This window comes from Silene latifolia, chromosome 9 (genome assembly GCF_048544455.1).
Source record: "Silene latifolia isolate original U9 population chromosome 9, ASM4854445v1, whole genome shotgun sequence".
Lineage (NCBI taxonomy): Eukaryota > Viridiplantae > Streptophyta > Magnoliopsida > Caryophyllales > Caryophyllaceae > Silene > Silene latifolia.
The window spans coordinates 93,206,897-93,215,528 of record NC_133534.1 but is presented as its reverse complement, the minus strand read 5'-3'; the positions used below and the strand labels follow the sequence as shown (position 1 = coordinate 93,215,528).

General features: G+C 39.8%; 1 non-coding gene across 1 annotated transcript; it reads left to right on the top strand.

Annotated features, from left to right (window-relative positions):
* The first annotated feature begins 1,639 nt into the window (after positions 1–1,639).
* On the top strand, positions 1,640–1,746 carry LOC141602928 (small nucleolar RNA R71). Its single transcript, XR_012524831.1, has one exon. It is a non-coding gene; the product is annotated as a small nucleolar RNA R71 (small nucleolar RNA).
* Positions 1,747–8,632: the final 6,886 nt, after the last annotated feature.

Below are 8,632 nucleotides of genomic sequence, written 5' to 3'. Positions count from 1 at the left end.
TCCCACTTCTAGAGTGAGCTCACCATGTTTCACATCAATCACCGCACCGGCGGTGTGTAGGAAAGGTCTTCCTAGGATGATTGGAATGTTGGAATCCTCCTCCATATCAACAATGACAAAGTCCACCGGGATGAAAAACTTCCCAATTCGCACGGGGACATCTTCCCATATCCCTAACGGTGTCTTCGTCGATCTATCGGCCATTTGGAGTGTGATATTGGTGCATTTAAGCTCTCCCATCCCCAACCTTTTACTTACCGAGTACGGCATGACACTCACACTAGCCCCTAGATCACATAAGGCTTTGTTGATCGCTGTGTCGCCAATGGTACACGGTATTGAGAAGCTTCCCGGATCCTTTAACTTTGGAGGTGAACTCCCTTGAAGTATTGCACTACTCACCTTAGTGAAGGCGATAGTCTCAAGCTTCCGGATCGACATCTTCTTTGTGAGGATATCTTTCATGTATTTCGCATAGGCCGGAACGTGATTGATTAATTCCGTGAAAGGAATTGAGACTTCCAAATTCATCACAATTTCCATGAACTTTCCAAGTTGATCATCAAATTTGGGCTTGGCTTGACGACTTGGAAAAGGAAGTCTAATCACAATGGGCTCCTTCTCCTTGGCCTTGTCTTCATTTTTCTTTGAATTTTCTTCTTTTGATGATTCTCCATCTTTGGAGTTTTGCACAATTTCTTCCATTTCACTAACTTCCACAACTTCATCCTCAACTTGCTTCTTCGGTGCTTCATACCTTGTACCACTTCTCAAATGAATGGCACTAACCGTTTCATGTCTAGGGGGGTTACTTTGAGGTGGTAATTGCCCCTTTTGTCTTTGTGAGCTTGAAGATGCTAGTTGAGTCAATTGTGTTTCCAACATCTTGGTGTGATCTAGAATGTTGTTGATGGTGGTTTCCTTTGCTTGGCTATCTTTTTGCATTTGAGTGAAAAATTCTTGTTGATTCTTTTGCATTTGGAGGACCGCTTTTTGGACATCAAAACCTTGGTCATTTTGGTGATTGTATGGATTTTGATTTTGGTAACCTTGGTTTTGATTGTAAAAGGGTCTTTGATTTTGGTTTCTCATGGGTGGTGGAGTGTATGTTGTTTGAGGGTTTTGAATATTTTGGCTTTTGTAAGAGAGATTTGGATGGAATTTGGTGTTTTCATTGTAAAAGTTGGAATAAGGGGTACCACTCTTGTATGCTTGGAAAGCATTCACTTGTTCATTTGTTCCCCTACATTCACCTTGGTCATGTCCCAAAGTTCCACAATTCTCACATATCCCACTTGGGATTGATGAGGATGCCGTCATGGCATTAACATGATGCTTTGATGATTTTGAGTTTTCCTCAAGTCTAGCCATGGCTTGTTCAAACTTCAAGTTGATTGTGTCAATGTGAGCACTAAGTTGAGCACCCAATTGAGTAACGGAGTCCACTTCATGCTTTCCTCCTCTAGTAGCCTTGCGAGGTCTACTATATTGTGAGTTATGGACCGCCATTTCCTCAATCTTGTTCCTTGTTTGATTGTCATCAACTTCGGTGAACATTCCATTTGATCCCATATTGAGAATGTTCCTAGAATCTTCATATAAACCATTCCAAAATTGTTGTACCAAAAACCATTCGCTAAGTCCATGGTGAGGACATGAGCGACAAATTCCCTTGAACCGCTCCCAAGCTTCATACAAAGACTCTTCATCCCTTTGCTTAAAACCCGTAATTTGAGCTCTTAGCATGTTAGTCTTTTCCGGTGGGTAGAATTTTTTGTAGAAAGCTAGGGCCAACTTCTTCCAAGAATCTATTCCAAGGGTGGCCTTATCAAGGCCCTTCAACCATTGCTTCGCGGTGCCGATTAAGGAAAAAGGAAATAAGACCCATCTAATTTGGTCTTGAGTCACGCCCGTTTGAGAGATAGCATCACAATAGTCGCAAAAGGTTTCCATATGAGAATGAGGGTCCTCACTAGGCATCCCCCCGAATTGGCTCCTCTCAACTAATTGGATGAAGGCGGACTTGGCAATAAAATTTCCGGTTAGATGTTGCGGTGTAGGAGTACCATTTAGTAGATTCTCCTCGGTGGGTACGGAGTGTGACGAGAATTTTGGCATTGTAGGAGGATTTTGTGGGGTATTGTGTAATGGGGTTTCTTCTCCTTCTATTGCGAAAGGATTGACAAACTCACTAGTGGGTTTAACAACTTCACTAATACCTCTTAAATTCCTCCTAACAGGTCTCCTATTGTTCGTCAAGGTTCTTTCGATTTCACGGTCAAAAGGTAACAAATCACCTTGTAACCTTCTAGACATGCAAAATATCAAACAACTCGAAAACAATTAGAACAAACCTTGAGGAGTTTTACTTCCTCAAGGCGAAGAAAGACACAACTAATAACAATAAAAAGAAATCTAAATCAAACAAATACCGTCCCCAGCAACGGCGCCATTTTTTATGCGATCCCGCTAAGTGTTCACAAATTAAGATGTGGTCGTTGGTCACGGTCGAATAAAAACACAATTTATAGCTCCATAAACAACTCTACAATTAGTAAAGAGGCAAGTAAAGATCGGATCCCAAGGGACGAGAGTTGAAATGAGATTTCTATTGTAACTAGTGGTGTCTAAGGGGTGTCACAAATTGGGTTGATGTAGAAGGTTACTAAGCTAAAATAGCAATGAAAATAAACAAGCATGATGAATTAAAGGGGTGTAAACAATTGATTAAAGGCACTAGGGTGTCATGGGATCATAGGGGAATCATGGGATATGATCATACAAACATGTTCTCAAATTATAAGCAAGCAATTATTGTTGTGATGGATTGAGTTGGGTTATATCTTACAATCCTAGGAAAGTTTGGGTCCCGGAGCCGAACCGATTAGATTGTACAACACCTACAAGTCGACTTAATCTTCCCTACTCAACAACATGCATGGTCTAATGAGACTCGAGTTGGGTTATGTCTTACAAGTCTCATTGAAAAGATAGAAGATGATAGTAAATGCAAGGATTCATAGGCTTAGCATTTTATCAAATATAACATGTGCATGAGTTGAGATCAAAACAAGCAAGCAAATAAAACATGAAAGCATATTAATTTAAGCATGAATCATTCCCCATGTTGGTTTCCCCTAATCACCCATTAACCCTAGCTAAGAGACCACTCACTCATTATCATGTTGATCATGCTAGCAAGGTTGTCAATCATACCAACAATATGAAACATGATGAATAAATGAAAGTAATTAACAATAATTAAAAAGGGATTAAGAGATTATACCTACTAATGATTCCAATAATAAAGCAAAGATAAAAGAAGTACTTGAATGCTTGATTGAGAGGTTGTCAATCTCCCAACAATAACCCAAAATAATCTTCAATTACCCAAAATAAAGGATGAACAAAAGAGAGATTGAAGAACTAAAACTTGGATTAAAACTTGATTAATACTTGATTACAATATTAAAGAGAGATTTGATTGATATTAACTACACTAATTATTGATAAGAAGAACATGCTCCTCTAATTAGACTAATGGGGTATTTATAGTGGAAATTAGGGAGGATGCATTAGGGTTAACTAAGGGCTAAACTAGTAATTACACTTTTTAAGTTGAGCAAGGAGGAGCCGGTATTTTCTGAGAGAAGGGCTTCTTTCTTCGTAGCTTGGAGAAGACAATCCGTCTTTGTGCTAGAATCCGGGCGGAATAGGGTCGGGACGGGCGGATTCTCAGCGTTCGAATCCGAGCGGATTCAGGGGAATCCGGGCGGATTGTGGAGGTGGAATCCGAGCGGATTGTGGCAAAGCCGCTCGGATTGTGCTACAAAATGATCGGGACGGATTGGTGACAATCCGCTCGGATTGTCAGTCAGCAACAAATCTTCTTCTTTTCTTCCCTTTTCTTCATAAATTCCTTGGGGATTTCCTTGGGGACTCAAGTACCCTTTCTCAACATTGCTCTTCTACTATGATATGTACAAAGGCCTTCTAATCTTGTCTCTCCTTGATGCTTGGTCATTGAATTCGATCAATTTAGTCTCGTTTTGCCATGAAAATGCAAGATTCTTACTCCTTTCCTACCAAGGGATCAAAATCTCAAAGAATATGCAAAACAAAGAACTAAAGATAAGAAATGACCCAAATAAGCACTAAAAAGCATGGGGACAAGGCTAATTCGGGGGCTAAATATGCGCCAATTATGGTCACATCACTGAACAAGAGAGACAAAAGCGCTAAATACATAAAGTAAAACAAATGGCTAAAACCCTCTTAAATACGCAAGCAGATTTCTAAAACAAAATCGTTTTTTTTTCCTAAGACAAAGAGCGTAAAATTTCAGACTAAAATAAATTACTTAAATAGAACGTTAAAATATTTGGAATATTACAATCTTCCCTTTTTAAAATGAACTTCGTCCCGAAGTTCGAGATTAGAAATAAAAGAAAATATTACTTTAAAAATTTAAGTGGTATTACAATCCACCCAACTTAAAAACAAAGTTCGTCCTCGAACTTAAAATATTTCAAAATGAAAGAGTCTAAATTTCCAAAAAGTTTAAAAAGTTAAAAAGAGCGGTGCTAAGATGTGACGATCTCAACACCTATCCAAGAAAGAACCCGCTCTGATACCAATTGTAACACCCCTGATTTTCGGCTAAATTAAAACTAACTTTTACATATAAAACTCGCCAAAATACAGAGATATTATAATTAATATACAAAGTCTCTTATTACAAAGCCTTTTTAAAATAATATGATACAAATGAAACCAAAAATTTTACAAAACATTAAATAAATCTTCACTTGAAATAAAATCCTTTTTAACTGCATCGGAAGAAACCTGAAATAAAACCTGAAAACAAAAAGGAACTATCCCCTTGACGAGTAGCCCCGAAGGGAGAAAACACGTCAGCCGAAAAGCTGAGTAACAGATAATACCTCAATATATGCAACTTAATTGTGGTCATGAAACACAACACAAGTAAAAATAAAAATAAACACAGAGAATAATAAAAACACTCCCCATAAACTAATCTCAAGCTCAAAGCTATTCCACAATATGATAGACACTCTTATCCCAATAATTAGCTCAATCAAAACTCATCACTCCATCTCATTCATTACTCCGTCTCACTCATTACTCCGTCTCATACTATAATAATCAAAGTAACCATGTATCATATTTTCATCGTCGATCCTAAGACAAAGACAAGGGGTGAGTGAACTGGCGCATAAAAACCGCGAAACAATATTTCCATCTCAATATCGATTTCAACTCAAATTACTCAATAACCATGGTCGCTCTGGACCATAAACATAACTGAGCACAACGGCCCCATAACTCAATACGAGTAACCAATATCAATCTCAATTTCAATATCGATATTGTCAAATATTCCATTAAAGGAATTGCTCAACACTTAGATTAAAACTCTAAGCTACTCACCCACGAGTCAATAACAAAGGAACGACAATTAAAATACAATATAAAATCAATAATATCAACGATCCCAGTGATCACAGTCCTCCTCGTCCATATGTTGTATATTCATTAAATTAAGATAATGACAAAATTACAAAGTAACAGTTTACCAAATTGTTAACCAATTGCCATGATAATTATTCAATCACACTTCTTGTCACTTGTCCTAATTTAAAGAACATTCTCGAGTCCCCGCTCTTCCATTATCTTACAACTCACCATTCTAATCTGAGGTCATACCCTTTTACTGATCTCACACAACCATAATTTAACAATAATCTACCCGTCTCAAATACTCCATTCACAAAACATAAGCCATATCCCAATAATAAAATTACTTATCGATATAAAGTATTAATAACTATCAATATAAAGTAAGAATCTTTATAGTCCAACACAGATAAAATTAAAGATAGAAAGTAGTAATAATTTAATAACAATCAACACGTTAATCACACAACCTCGAACAATAATAATAGTATTAGGATCGGTAGAATCGTGTTACCTTAAATTTGACTTAAAATCGTTGAAGGACCAATAATTAAAATTAGAGAAATAGGAACGGTAGATACGATGACATTAAAAGTATAATATTGAATGATGATGATTTTTATAATGAATGATAAGGAAAAGAGGAGATGGCAGACAAGGAAAGCATGCTTATGAATTAATAAGAGAACAATTGATTTTGGCGGTTGAACAAGAGAGACAAAAAGGCTAAATACATAAAGTAAAACAAATGACTAAAACATTCTTAAATACGCAAGAAGATTTCTAAAACAAAATCATTTTTTTTTCCTAAGACAAAGAGCGTAAAATTTCAGAGTAAAATAAATTACTTAAATAGAACGTTAAAATATTTGCAATGTTACAGTTTGTGGTAGCATTGCTCCCATGGCTGCGTCTGTGAAAGTCAAATATAGGGATAAAGGAATCCCCGGTTGAGGTGGCATGAGGACAGGAGGTTTGGATAGGATTTCCTTTATCCTGTCGAAGGCATTTTGGCAGTCGTCGTCCCAATCGGTGTGGTCGGAGGTGTGAAGTGTCTTGAAGATTGGTTCACAAATCATGGTGAGCTTGGCAATGAACCGGCTGATATATTGGACCTGACCGAGAAATCCCCGAATCTCCTTCTCGTTCCTAGGCCGAGGCATTTGCTGAAGGGCTTTGATTTTGGTTGGATCAATCTCAATGCCTCTTTTGCTGACGACATGTCCCATGAGTTTTCCGGAGGTGACCCCGAATGCACACTTCTGAGGATTTAGTCTCATGTTATATTTCCGCAGACGAGCGAAGAATTTTCGAAGGGCGTTGATGTGGCCGTCCCGTTCTCTCGATTTGATGATCATGTCATCGACATACACCTCTACCTCCTTGTGCATCATATCATGTAGGATAGTGGTAGCGGTTATTTGATAGGTAGCCCCGACGTTGATGAGGCCGAAGGGCATGACCATGTAGCAATATGTACCCCACTATGTAGTGAATTCAGTCTTGTGCATGTCTTCCTCAGCCATTTTAATCTGGTTGTACCCAGCATACCCGTCCATGAATGATAAGAGAGCATGTTCGGCATTATTGTCTACCAGAATGTCAACATGTGGCAAAGGGAAGTCGTCCTTTGGACTTGTCTTGTTCAGATCCTTGAAGTCGACGCAAACCCAAATTCTCCCATCTTTCTTCGGTACTTGAAAGATGTTGGCCACCCAGTCAGAGTACTCAGATACTTTGATGAAACCGGCCTTGAATTGTTTGTCTACTTCTTCCTTGATTTTCAGGGCCCATTCAGGACGCATTCGGCGTAACTTCTGCTTCACGGGTTTAGCTCCATGCTTAATGGGTATCCGGTGCTCTGCAATTTCCCTATCAATCCCAGGCATATCTCTGTAGGACTAGGCGAATACTTCCTTGTATTCGTGGAGAAGGTCAATGAACTGTTGTCTTTCGGAGGGGTCCAGGGTTGTCTCTATCCTAAGTTCTTGAGGTGTGTTGTCGGTTCCTACGTTAATAGGTTCGGTCTCCTCAATGATGGGGGTTCTAGTTTCCCGTTTGTCAAGTTATTTGGCTAGGTGAGGTGGGTAGTCACTCAAGTCAAATTCCTCATAGTCATTCAAAATTGCATTGCAGTTAAATTAAGACGAGTCATAAGCAAACTTAGCGTTCATTAAGTTGACACGAGCGAAAAGCTCGGAGAGGACAAACATCTCATGGTCAGTCAGAGGCAACATATCAGAGGAGGTGGCCCCTGGAACAGGCTCCAGGTTGTCACCTTTCATGGGAGTGGAGGTGACCCTAGTAGACTCAGCCATGACCTTGTGATAAAACAGTGGGAAGGGGACCTTACCTGGGACATCGGGAGTGTTAGGAGCTATGACAGACTCTGACTCCGACTCAGACTCAGATTCAGATTCAGATTCTTCTCCACTTCTCTCTTTGAATATTGGGCCTTCGCCAGTTGTGATCTTGAGAATGTGGCCTTGGCGATCGGTCCACTTGACGATCTACCTCCAGCCTTGTGTAGCTTTCTCCGGGTCAGTGTCAGAGATCAAGGCGATTGGGTCAAATTGGTTGTCCTTCAGGGCGATGTTGATAATGTCCTCATATTCGAGGTGCTTAATGTTATCTTCTCTAAAGAGGAGAGTGACATCTTGTCCATCGAGGCATGACGACGACTTAGACTCGGTTGATACAGCTTCGGTGTTGTCGGGAATGAATTAACAGTCCTGGAAGACTTCCATACCCGGGTATCTAGCCATGGCCACAGAGTCATAAATAGGCTCCAGAAAGCCATGGTAGAGCTCTGATTCTCCCTCGGGGACAAAGTATCCGTTGAGGGTCAGATGATAGGGACGGAGGATAACTCCGTGCTTCTTGCGTTTTCGAACTAGGAGGTTCATCTCCTGGATATCTTCATCGGTAGGCTCATATCCCAGCCCGAAGGGAATGTTGGGGACCTTAGCCTGTTTCAAGGGAGGTAAGGTGTCCTTCAGTGGATTGATGGGTAAACCCGGGAAGTAACCCTGGCGCGTCATGATGCGGTTGACTGTGAGGTTGGGAAATGGGTCACAATCAAAGGGTGTTGATTCATCAGTTATAGCATTCACAGCTTGGAATCCCCACATTTCATTATCATCCTCCTCAATGG